Source organism: Sarcophilus harrisii, chromosome 4, assembly GCF_902635505.1.
Source record: "Sarcophilus harrisii chromosome 4, mSarHar1.11, whole genome shotgun sequence".
In the NCBI taxonomy this organism is placed as follows: Eukaryota; Metazoa; Chordata; class Mammalia; order Dasyuromorphia; family Dasyuridae; genus Sarcophilus; species Sarcophilus harrisii.
This window is the reverse complement of record NC_045429.1, coordinates 109509464-109522094: the sequence shown is the minus strand read 5'-3', so window position 1 is coordinate 109522094 and position 12631 is coordinate 109509464. Positions and strand designations below refer to the sequence as shown.

Genomic DNA, 12631 nt, shown 5'->3' with positions numbered 1-12631 from the left:
ATTCCAGGCAGTAAAGGGCTTATGCCCCAAAATTAAATCTCGGTATTCCCAGCAGGTCAGTTATCCTGTCCCCAAGGGTATGGCAGATATTCAGATAAGCCCAGCGGAGGCCTCGGTAAAGACTCAAATGGGGTCCCTGGAGATTTTTTTACAGAGATAATTAGGCTGCAGGAATGGCACAGAAGAATGAGGGCCCTGAATGGAGCACTTCTGACTTGCAAGAGCCATCACTCTGACCTCTTAAAGCTTTGCAAAATGTTTAGGGTTATTTTACCTTCTCTAGTGATGTAACAGGCCTTATTTTGAGAGGAATGTCATTCAGAATCTTACAAAATAGCGCTGGAAAGACCCTAAAAGATCATCTAGTCTAACCCTCCATTTTACCAATGAAGAAAATAAAATCCAGAGAAGTTAACCATTTTCCAAAGGTCACAATGTCAGAGTCAGAATTTGAACTCGGGTCTCCTGATTCTTTGTGCAGATCTTTTTTCCCAGTCCAGTTGCTAACCCCTCAAATCAGATTAATTGAAAGGAACCTATTGTTTGCTCTTTGGGAAAAGTTACTTGATGGGGTTGAGGAGGGAAGAAAAGTGGCAATGTTGGTACAATGGAAGCAAGTCAGTTTCTATTCTGAAAACCTTTTTTTGTACTAACTGATTATTAGTACCAGAGAGGAAGGGAGGGAAAAACCCAGAAATCTCCCACTTTCTGTGCTTTAGTGAGTGATGCAACAGGAGGGACACAAGAAAGCCTTGCTCTGCTGAAGCAGTGAACCAAAGCAGTTTAAACAACTCTGTGTGCGTTTGTGTGTGTGTGTGTGTGTGTGTGTGTGTGTGTGTGGTGTGTGTGTGGGGGGGGGGGGAGAGGGGATGTGCACAAGAGCGAGCAATGGACAGAGCATTAGGCTTGCAGCCAGGAAGATCTGAGTTGGAATCCAGCTTCAGATCCTTGCTGGCTTTGTGATCCTGGACATGCCTTTCAACCTCCTCAGCCTCTGTATCCTCATCTGTGAAATAGAGATAATGACAGCATGTGCCTCCCAAGGTTGTGGTTGGGTTTCAAATGAGATCATATATGTTTTGCAAACCTCAAAGTACCATATAACTATTAACAGTCATTATTATTTTTAATTATTTGTGAGAATACTTCTTTGTTAATGAACATTTCAGGGGCTAAAATGCCTCTTGAGGATAACACCGAGTAATATGTAGGGCCATGAACTCTCCAGATTTGATTGATATTTTCAATGGTAACATCAAGTCCACTCTAGCCTGATGGCAACTGTCTTTAGTGGACATTTTCTGGATGCAAACTCAGATATACAAGATATTTTATCTATAAAAATTAAAAAATATTCAGATAAAAGGACTGATTTCTTCATTTTCATCCAGTTGACTGACGTCATGTGGACACAGTTATATTTACCATGGTTACTGAGATTCTGATACTCTGTTCCTGTAGCAATTGAAAGATAATTCCAATGAACAAGTGCTACTAAGATGCTCATTCTCAGATTATACTGCTTTAAAGGATGAATAGCTAGTGTGACAACAAAAGAAAGACCCTCCTCACCTGGGGTATGCACGTCAGGTACAGTGGCCTAAATTTAGGTATGATGGCTTAATCATCTGAAAAACCAAGTATAATTCCGAGAAAAACACATTGGAGCTGCCAAGGGTTCACAGAAGGCCAATTAAAATGATTTAGAGGATAGAGTAATTTCCATATGAGATTAGACTACTGGGTTTAAGATTCCATTCTAGAGAGAGGAAGGCTGAGGGGAGATAAAATTTAAGTCTATTAAGTCAAGAAAGACATGGATAGTTTGAGTAAAGACTTATTTGGAATTCTAAAATTCCAAATGCTTGAGATGGAGTCAGGAGGACTTGAGTTAAAATCCTACCTCAGATGTTTGCTAGTTAGCTGCATGGTTCTGGGTAAGTCTTAACATTTCACATCCTCAGTTGCCTTATCTATAAAATGGGAATCATTATAGTACCTACTTCTTTGAGTTGCTATGAGGATCAAGTGAGATAATGCAGATAAAGTGTTTTTGTAAGCTTTAAAGCCATATACAGACATGGGTTGTTATCATTGTTATTATTGAGTACTATAACTAGGGAGCACCTCTTGGAATTCAGGGAAAATAGTTTTTGGCCAACAGAAATAAAGTGTTATTTTTTCTCAGCTGGTTGCAAATTTATGGTTCTGTGCCGTGAGAAATGATACATTCTGAAAATAAGATTTATTTTATAAAGAGCTAAAATTAATTTATAGTTTTGTGTATATTTTTTCCCATGGAAAGTTAGAAATGATCTCAGAACAAAAAGGGATCTTGGAGATCATCTGATTCAACTCATATCTGAATAGAAATCCCTTTGTACAATATCCCTGAAAAGCCAGCATTCAGAACCTGCTTGAAGACATCTAAGATCTTCCTAATACAGCTCCTTCCATTTCTAGATAGCTTGAATTGCTAGGAAATGAATCCTTATTTTGAGCAAAACATTGATTCTCTTCAACTTCTACCCAAAGCCTCTCTTCCCACAAAACATTCTTTTGTGCCACTGTCAAAGACCACATTAACTTGGATGATTCACAGCTATCCCAGGATGGCATTTTTGTTGTTTTTAACTGTCAAAATATGGCCTAGTAGAAAGAATAATGAATGGGAATTCAAGAGATATGGATTCTACTCAGATTTGCCACTTAATGTTTTGGGGTTGTTTCTGTTTTTGGTTTAGCCACTTGTCTGTAAAAATGAGGTTGGACTCTTTCCTCTAAGGTTAGATTATCTCTGAGGCTCCTTGCTATAGAAATTTATGACTCTACTTACATATCAACAGAACAATTCCCCACACTAGGGTCTGGCTCAGTGATCTCGAGGGGATGGAGATCAGAGGGGTCAGTGATCTGGTACAATGTGACAACTCTGAGTCTACCAAGAAACAATTGCTTCCCTTGGGGAAAACTGTTTTTTAACCCATGCCAAGGTCTTTGTCCTACAGTCTTGATTAAAATTCACTGGAAGTAACGTGGCCATAACCTCACAGAGCATGTGCCACTCACACTGAAGCATCTTCTCAAATCTGAATGGGCTTTAATCAAAGATGAAAATAAATTTAAAAAATCTTTTATTGGGGTAGAGAGTAATGATGAGCTTTATAGTGAGGAGGACTGGAAGAAAGAAATCTCATCAAAGCACTTCCTGAAGGAGCTGTCTGTAATATATTAACATAGCTCAATTCATTTACATTAAGAAAAACAAAGAAACTATAGAACATATCCTTATCACTAATCGTTGCTCAAGATAGTAAGCTTTAAACCTCTTCTGGTTAGTTAAGAAGCTAACACATATTAGTGAAAGGAACAGGACTGACTCTATAGTATTATCTCTGAAAGGTTAAAAAAAACATTTAGGGAGTGAAATAATTTTCTGTTTCAAAAGGGCCAAGTGTTTAACCACCCCCAAAATTTAATAGTAAGTCAATGGGCTGGAGGGGAGAAGGAGAGCAAGGGTGTGTGTGTGTGAGTGTGTGTGTGTGTGTGTGTGTGTGTGTGTGTGTTCCGTTCAGAGAAGAGGAGACCTCAATACAGTACAACCTGCATAGTGAGGCAGGAAGAAAATTTCCTGTGCTCACATTCAAAGCTTCTTTTTGAAAACCCTTTGGTAAAATGCAGCACTGTGTGGAAAAAATAAAAGAACCAGGGAGAGTGAATGGGGGTAGGGTGAAGGGAGTGGGATAAAGAAAGCATACAATAAGCAATATCTAATAACCCTTGAATCTGTTCCTACCAGCCATCATAAACTATAAGCAACTCCTTTTAAAATTGCAAGTTAGAAAATGTTAACTGTCCTGGTGGGGGGCCTATTCAAAGTCCCTATTCATTTGAGAAGGGAAAAAGCAGGAGAGGTCAAAAGGGGTCAGATGACTTAGGAGGGGTGAAGAGTCACCTTGTTTCTCATTGTGGACTTTGGAGTGATTTGGGTGGAAAAAAAAAAAAACCCAAACCTAGGACATCTGGAGTTCAAAAGTCGAGGAAAATAGGGAAGAACCACGAAGATGAATAGATGATCATCAAGCACACAAAAGAATGAAGCAAAGAGAGGCTGGATTTGGGCCCTCACGTCTGGCAAGGAGGCAGGCAGTAAGGCTAATGAAGCATTTGCGATATGGGACGTATGCCAGCGTAACAAAGAAGATGTGCATCAGCTCTGCAGATGTGCCAAAGCCCCCAGAGCAAAATAATGACATAATCACCATCAGTGTCACAGACCAGACTGTACACAAGGTGACATGGGAGAGAATAAATAAGAGTCTTTAGAGGCCCGTAATAAACACACAGGAACGACTTACCATCTCTCATGACTGCTGCCACTGAGTCCTGAGTGACTTGACTGGGCAAACAGGGTGCTTGCGGTGATTTCAGCTGCCCCCTCCCCCCCCGGAACCCTAAGGTGATGATGACTCTTGAAAAAATGGGTGCTTTCCCCCCTTCTCCCTTAGAAGTCTTTATTCTATTCCTTCTGTTGTTGTTGAATATAGTCTGAAGTGGCAACAGAAATCTGAAGGCTTGAGAAGGATTTGTTTGAGTTGAGTGGAAAGAATTGAGAAGAAAGGGACTAGGCAGGGAGAAGAGAAGAAAGAGAATTTGGAATCTCAAAAGGTCCCCAAACTTCTGTCAAGTTCAAAAGCATCAAACTCTGTGCCAGTTGAGGTGCAACTTGGTAAGCGTGAGGAAAAAATGGAAAGGGGGGAATAGAGGATCCCATAGGAATGGGAGTCTTATTAATTATCAATAAAATAGCAACCCAAAGTTAGTATTAAAAAGAGAAGGGGGGAATGGTATAAGAAAAAAACAATCAAACCCTATTTCAAGCACTGACTCTAAGTATCTCTAATCACTTAGCAGTGACTCTCTTGGTAAGGTAAGTATTTGTGTTAGTACAACTGCCTGGCTTTTAGGTGACTTCTGTCAGGTTTAAAGTGAAAGTCTGTTTGGAAACTGAAAGACAATGATAAGCAAAGCCCAAGAAGAGCTTCTCATACAAAGGATTTGGCTATACCAATGTCCCTTTTCATTGCTTCTAATGAAAGATTCATAAGAATAATTTGAATTTTTTATGACTTCTTTTTTTGGTGTGATTTTATGAGTTATGTCTATTTCACATACAATTTCTCCTTAAATACAGGAAAATCTGTAGTAAAACAACCTGGAGAGTAACTTAATAGGGACAAAAAAAAAGACCCATGCTTCAGATGTTCTTTCACTGAAAATTCCAGGAAGTACATTTTTATATTTAGTTTTTTTTTTTTTTTAAATGACCTGACTGCTCCCTCTAGTACTGAAGTATATAATATGGTTGAAAAAGCCCCAACAACTTATACCTTTCTAATTTACTAGTTCAAATGCACTACAGAAGAACGATTATGTTTGTTTTTCTTGGATTCACCTTATTTAGCAGGAACGGTAACATAATGATAATTAATAGGCATTTTTTCCTACACTTCTCAAATGTGACACACATTTTATTCAGTGCTTTAGTCAAAAAGAAAAGAAGAAGAAGAAGAAGAAAAAGAGGAGGAGGAGGAGGAAGAAGAAGAAGAAAAAGATAGTATTAATTTTGTTTTATTTCATGTTTAAAAAAATCAGTAGTAAAGATTTCCTGAAATCATTCACTGAAAGTGAAACAAAAGGATTCTCTATCACAATAATCTGTTTTCAGAAATGATAGCTTCCAAATGAAATAGACAATATTTACTAAAATGAAGGTTGCTTTTCAAAGTTTATAGAATGTGCTGGAGAGAAATGAATATATGTTCATTAACCTTTCTTCCATATGCCTTGCAAAAAAAAGTTATGGTTAAAAAAAGCAAGAAAGAGAAGGCTGATGAAAAAAATTTTTTTTCTGCCATCTGAAGGAAAAAAATGCCAGCTTTGAACAGGTTTTAGTTAAGCTAAACAATTCTGTTTAATCTAGATGAAATAAACATGCAAGTCTGAAAAAAGGCTGTTAGAACTTTCCATTTAATCCATAGATGGGCTGAGTACAATGATAACGTCCCACTGAAAGCTACAACCACCACCAGCAGCTGTTATAGAAGAGAGCTTGCTCTCTTGCTCCTATTGATAACCCTTTGTGGAATGAAGAAAAAGAGCAGAGGGAAGGAGAGCTGAATGTCAGACAATAGACATCGCTACACACACTGTCTCTGAACTTTCCTCATCTCTGAAGGACAATTAATTATGAAGGCCTTAGGGGTAGGTCGAAGCAAGGGAAAAAACCTACTGCTGTCCCAGCACTCCAGCCGCTAGCTCCGTGTTTGTTAAATGGCTTTGCCTGTTGGGGTACAGCCACCAAAATAGCCAATAGACCATTTGGGGTGGGATAGGGGGAGGGAGGTAAGAGGGAGAGCAAAAGATTTTTTTGTGTGTGTGCGCCTGTCCTTGTATAATTCTATTCTCACTGTGAAATTATCCATACACAAAACACAAGGACAATTTTTTTTTTTTTTTTAAAGAGAGCAGAGCCACAGGGTAGGTTACAGTCAGAAACGGCCTCTCAGTGGTGTGTTAAAAAGGATGGTCTTTTCACCAAATCATTTCACAGAGGCAAAACAGACAAACACAAAGAGTTGAGACTTTTTCTCCTACATTAAATAGAGTAACTGATAAGGTCAGACATATGATACCTAAAGACATGAATCTGTGAACTCTTGAAGTCAAAGGACTTCTCTGTGCAGAGGAACAATCTTTCAAAGGAAATAGATCATAGAACTCCACTGAATCCCCTTTAAACTTTATGAAGCAGGAGGAGAAAAAGCTCTAAGTAGGAAAGCTTGACAGAAGAGCCTTGAACTATTTTCTGAAGGAAAGATGAGACCCTCCCCGGGCTGCCACAAAACAGCTTTTTTTTTCTAAAGGCTCTTCTGAACTTTGATATGTGCCAAGACACTGCTATTGAAAGCTGTATAATTATGTGCTATAGCCACTGTCGAAAATGCTTTGTTCACCCCAACAAAGAACAATAAGCAAAGCAAGGCGACATTACACTCTATCTTTTTCTTTAAGAATGTTGAGAAAGGTCGTGGAATGCTATAACTAATAAAGCTGTTGAGTAAGGAGGTTTCAAAGTTGGTCTTTACTGTGCTTGAATGTAACCCAATGACAAAAAGACACAGGGAGCTAAAAATGTAATGACATTACCAAATAGATGATAAATCAATGGGTCTACTTCATTATATTGATGAACACCTTGAATACCAAAAGGACAGAAATGTAAAAAAAGGAGACCTCATTTAGAAGCTGAATGTCTCTTCACCCCCCTCCCAACTCTGAACTTGGTCCCTTTAGAATATTCTCCTTCTAATCCCAGAAAGCAATTCTGCAAAAGAAATGAGAAATGTATCCCCAGAGAGTGAGATATATATATATATATATATATATATATATATATATACATGTATGATATACCATGTGTGTATATATAGAAATACAGAGAGAAAGAAAGAGAGACAGACAGACAGAGAGGGAGAGAGAGACACAGAGAGAGAGGGAGACAGAGAGAGAGACAGACAGACAGACAGAGAGAGACAGAGAGAAAGAGAGAGAGAGAGAGAGAGAAAATGAGGGGAAGGGAGGAGGGGAGGAGGAAGGATTTGTTTCTTAAAGAATCCATTTGACTTGTCACTGGTAGAACTGGCAAAGAAAAAAAGGGAAGGACATCTTCTCTTCCTCACTACCCACTAAACATGGTTTGTGATTGCTCAAATGAGTTGATAGCTTTTAGGCCAAAAGACTGAGTCTGTCTGCAGTAAAAGTATATCCATGCACTAGCTTTCCAAATGATAATTCACATTAAATATCTCTTTGGAGAGGAGAGGTGCTCTTCCTAAACCCACCTGTCCTCATTTTTCTTTAAAGAGATGATGATATGGGTGAAAGTTTTCCAAATGCATTTGCTATTCTCCCAAATAGCAAACATTAATTTTGTTTGGTGTGGTTTTGCTTGGAAGTGGTGGAGTTGGGGAATGGGGGAGTTGCTTTTGAAAATTCCCTCTTGACAAATCATATGAAGTCAGTCCTGGATAAGTCCAAATGGGAGGCAGGAAAATGTTCAACGATCTGTGGAGGTAACTGATTTGCCAATAGTCACCCAGAAAAATGTCAGATGTACAGGTGGCCATGGCTGAACATCTAACAGTGGTATGGAGGAAGTAGCATTTGAAAGCTTACTAATCAATGGATTAAATACTCCTCTTTCCTTCCCATGACTCCCACCCAAAACACTATGGTCTATAGTGAATAAGGGCAGAAATGATCTTACTCAGTAGCTCAAGAGCTGCAAATTTACAGGAAGACAAATGATTAGTTTGCTGATGGGACTGGAAGGCCCATGAGCTCAATTCTTTTTTTTTACTCTAAGCCTTATCACTAATCTAACCACAGATCCTTCAATGAGAGAAGATCCTTAAATTACTATAATGGAAATATTATCCATTGTCTTTACTCCCTATCATTTCTCCTTATCTGTTGAACTAAAATCATTTGGTGATAGATTAGTCATATCTTCTCCAAACTCTTATTCACCACCCCAAACTTCCAAAATCTACCATAGGGTGATGGAAAAAATAGGTAGGATGATGAAAGGAAGAAGTCTAATATGGTAGAAAGAATTCTGACTGAATATGGAATAATAGGATCAGATCTCTGCTCCGCACTGCTCTGGTGATCTTGGGTTAGTCACTAACCTCTCTGGATCTTGGCTGTTGAATTTGTAAAATAGCTAATCTCCTAAATCCCTCCAATTGTAGATCTATGCTCCTAGAACCCTGATAAATGGATCATCTCCTTTCAGAACTGATAAAACTTGCATTCATTTCAATAAAGAAATTCTTTTGGATTCACAAATCAGTTAAATTGATTAAATCCCTTATGAAATACATAAAGAAGTCTTTGAAGAGATAAAGTGACTATGATGGTTTAGGGGTCTATGCAATGGGGAAAAAAAAAAACCTAGGTAAAGTAATAAGTAAAACACAACTGTAGACATATCTTCCCAAACTAACAGTCACAGATTTTTAAAAGGGACTCCAAATCTCCTTTCTGCCCTGTTCCATGAAAAATTTCCAGAAGTCCTTAAATGGGGAATGAGTACAAAGTAAGTATGAACCATAGTACCTAGGGAAGTTAATTTATTGTGGGTAATCTCATCAAATATTTAATGTAGAAGAACAATTATATCTTATTGCTAAATACCCCACAATTGTACCCTTTTCCCCATATGACTAAGGCAATATTTTTCTTTTTTGGTAATAAATCTCATACTACCATTCCCTTTAGATCTTCTATTATTGCCCCTTATCATCCTAACTCTGAAGCTATGCCCAGAACCCTTGACAAATTTGTAAGCTGATATATAAGCTTCTATGTGGCGTAGGTATTTCAGTGTTACATGGGCTTTGAAACATCTAAACCAGCCAGTTTTTCTTTTGATTTGTTACAAAACTTAACTCTCAGCCCTTCTGCTCACTGTAGTAGGGGAGTTATAATGGATTTTAATCCTACTGGCAATTGTAAGTCATATGCATAGAGAAAAAAAAAAAAAAAAAAAAAAGGAAAGGAAATACAGGAATGGAAGAAGGGAAAAGAAAAAAAAGGAGAAAAGAAAAAATGCATCTTATAGAAAAACAGTAGAAAAAAAGATAACAGATTTGAATGGGAATAGTAGAAAAAAATCATGTATTTGATGGAGAAGGGTAGAAAAGAAAATGGTGGATCTGAGGGAGGATAGAACTGTCACAGACCTCCCTCAAGAGATTTCTCAAGAGCCCTTGTAACTTTAGTTTTGCCCGATGCTAAGTTTACACAATGTCAAAACAATCAGTTGAGAAATGAAAATTTTAGTGAAGAAATTTCCTTTTATTGTCTGTGGAGATAACCAAATAAGTGAGTGTGGGGATATTTTATTTGTTATTGGTTGACTTAATTGGATATTTTGAATTCAGACAAAACCCAAAAGAAATTATCCCCGTCTGCTACCTCAAATCAAGACAATAAAAGAGAAAATATGGACAATTCTTTCCCTTACCCTTTCCCCCTAGTTCTACTCAAAATATCTGCCCCATTTCAGTTGACCTTAAGAGAGGAAACAGAAATATGGAAACAAATCAGCCCACAAAAATGTTAGTCATTGTATTCAGCTAGAGGTGCTATATTCATTGTTGGCCCCCAGCCACAAGGCCATACTGGTAAAGCTAAAATGATAAGGCTGGTGGCTTGTTAAGGATCTTACTTAAGCTCAGACATCTATGCACAAAGGCATGGAAAGAAGGGATAACCTTATCTGAGGCTTTTATTAGTACATGCCAAGAACTTGACTCAAAAGTACTTAATATTATTCAAATTTCTCGGTGGGGTGGAGGCGTGACAAATCCATGCTCGTACTTCAGACCCAGGCTAAAAGCCCTTTTCCTCCAAGGTTCTTTTTCACTGATTCTCATATGTAAAATGAAAATATTCATAGGGAGAAGAGGAGGAAGAACAGGCACTTAGAGATTTGATAACTTGCCCACATTCAAGTAGTAAGTGACAAAATTCCTACCCAAGTCCCATGCTTTATGCACTTAATCCCTCAAGAAATGAGGTACATTCCACGTTGAGTCAAAGAAAGAAGAGATAGCTTAAGAGAGCAGTAGATGAGACCAACTTGTGAAAAAGAGAAAAATATCAGGTTTCAAATATATTAAAAGATCAACATAGATCAGTATAAGGGATGATATTGAATAAAACAAATGTTCAGGTCACTGGATACCATTCTCATTATAATCTATTCTGACTTTCTTTGCCTCTTGAATTATGAGTGGAAATTGAACATTAGTCAGGTAAAGTTTAGACTATATTGTAAACTTTCAGGTATCTTTTAATGATATGTTTACCTAAGTATGTCAGACAAAAAATTCGCAAGTCACAACATGGGTTCTGGGCAAGTCTTTTATAAAAGCTGACTGACACATGCTGCTAGTAGAACGCCTCATACAACATTAAATGTAAAAAGTGATTGTAGCACCAAAAACTCTGCCCCAAAACACTCTCCTCTTTAGGCAGAGAAAATGGAATAATTAAGAGGAGAAACAAAAAATGAACAATAGTATCATCAGGTTGGAGTTATCCAAGTTCTAATTTTTTTTTTTTAAAATGCAGTTAGGATAATATGTGATTTATTTTTATAACTGATGATTTCAAAATGCAGCATCTTACATAACTTAAATGGTCGAATAAAGATGTCCCTGTTAGAATGAAGAGTTTTAATATTAGCTTGGCTATTAGTTTTTTTTTTTTTTTTTCTGAAGCTTTCTTCTTTATTAGGAAAAAAAAGTCCATTAATATTATACATGGATACAATTAACCAGTTAAAATGGAAACTTTAAGATAATATTATATGACTGAGAAGGTCCTCATTTTTAATGAGTTCAGTAAATGAAAAAGTTCATTTACACTGCATTTGGCATGAAAATATATTTATCTTGGATAGCAAACACAAACTGGAGCTTTACAGTGTAACTATCTGCTCTTTCAAGGAAAAAAGAATAACTTCCCGACTCTCAGACTTCCACATTCTGTTCTTTATAATATACCACGTCACCTTGGTCCATTAGTAATCAATTCCTGCCAAAAATGTGTAGAAGGAAGATCAGGGGAAGAGGGAAGCAGGGAGGGCAGACTGAGTCAAATGGCATTATTGCTAGGTCTGGATTCACTTACCCCCTTTTCTTCTAAAATTAAGAACTCCTCTAGGCATTAATGAGTATCTGTCTTGCAAGGGAATATGAACATCAAGTTATGGAATGTGGCCCAAAAAAGAACACTCTTGCCTTCAAGGTTACATGGCATCTAGCCAAGAGTCACAGGTTAGTCCCATCCTCACTATCTCCTTTACTCCATCACTAAGGAACAGAATCTGCAAAACTTTTGTTCCATCCCCTATCCTAACATTTTATTACCCTAATTAGCAGAAACCAGACAAATGTCATGATCAGCATGACAGAAGAGCTTGGGTTGTATCACAGAAGTCCCTCATGCTAACGATAACTATCTGCTGAACCACCACAGCAGCCAATAAACAAGTACCAGCTCATAGTCCCACACCTTTTTCAGGCAAATATTTTTTTTCTGGCCAGTGTTTGTGTCCTTAGTACAGAGCAATAATATATATAAACACTATGTAACATAAGCATCATCTAAGCAACGCAATATATGCATATTATAATTATGTTTATGTCTGTCTGTCTGTCTGTGTATATATATATATATATGTATACATACGTCTGTATATATATATATATACAGGCATATGTATATATATATATATATATATATATATATATGCAGACATACATACACACACAAATAAATATATATATTGCCTGTATATATATATATATTACATATATATATATTAATATAAATGCCTGAAGTTTACATATTAAAACCATAAGCTCCTTCCTTATTTTGGTTTCTTTAGGGGAAAAAACCCCAAACTAAAATATATTCCCTAAAACACACGCACAAAAATGCCTGATTAGAAGGCATGCTAATGAAATTGTGAAATTAAGATAATAGATATCTG

The 12631-nt window shown here is 37.2% G+C and overlaps 1 protein-coding gene across 5 annotated transcripts in view; it reads right to left on the bottom strand.

The window, feature by feature from the left end:
- The window catches only part of PROX1 (prospero homeobox 1), a 59148-nt gene that overhangs the window by 20861 nt on the left and 25656 nt on the right, over positions 1-12631 (bottom strand). The window lies entirely within an intron of this gene.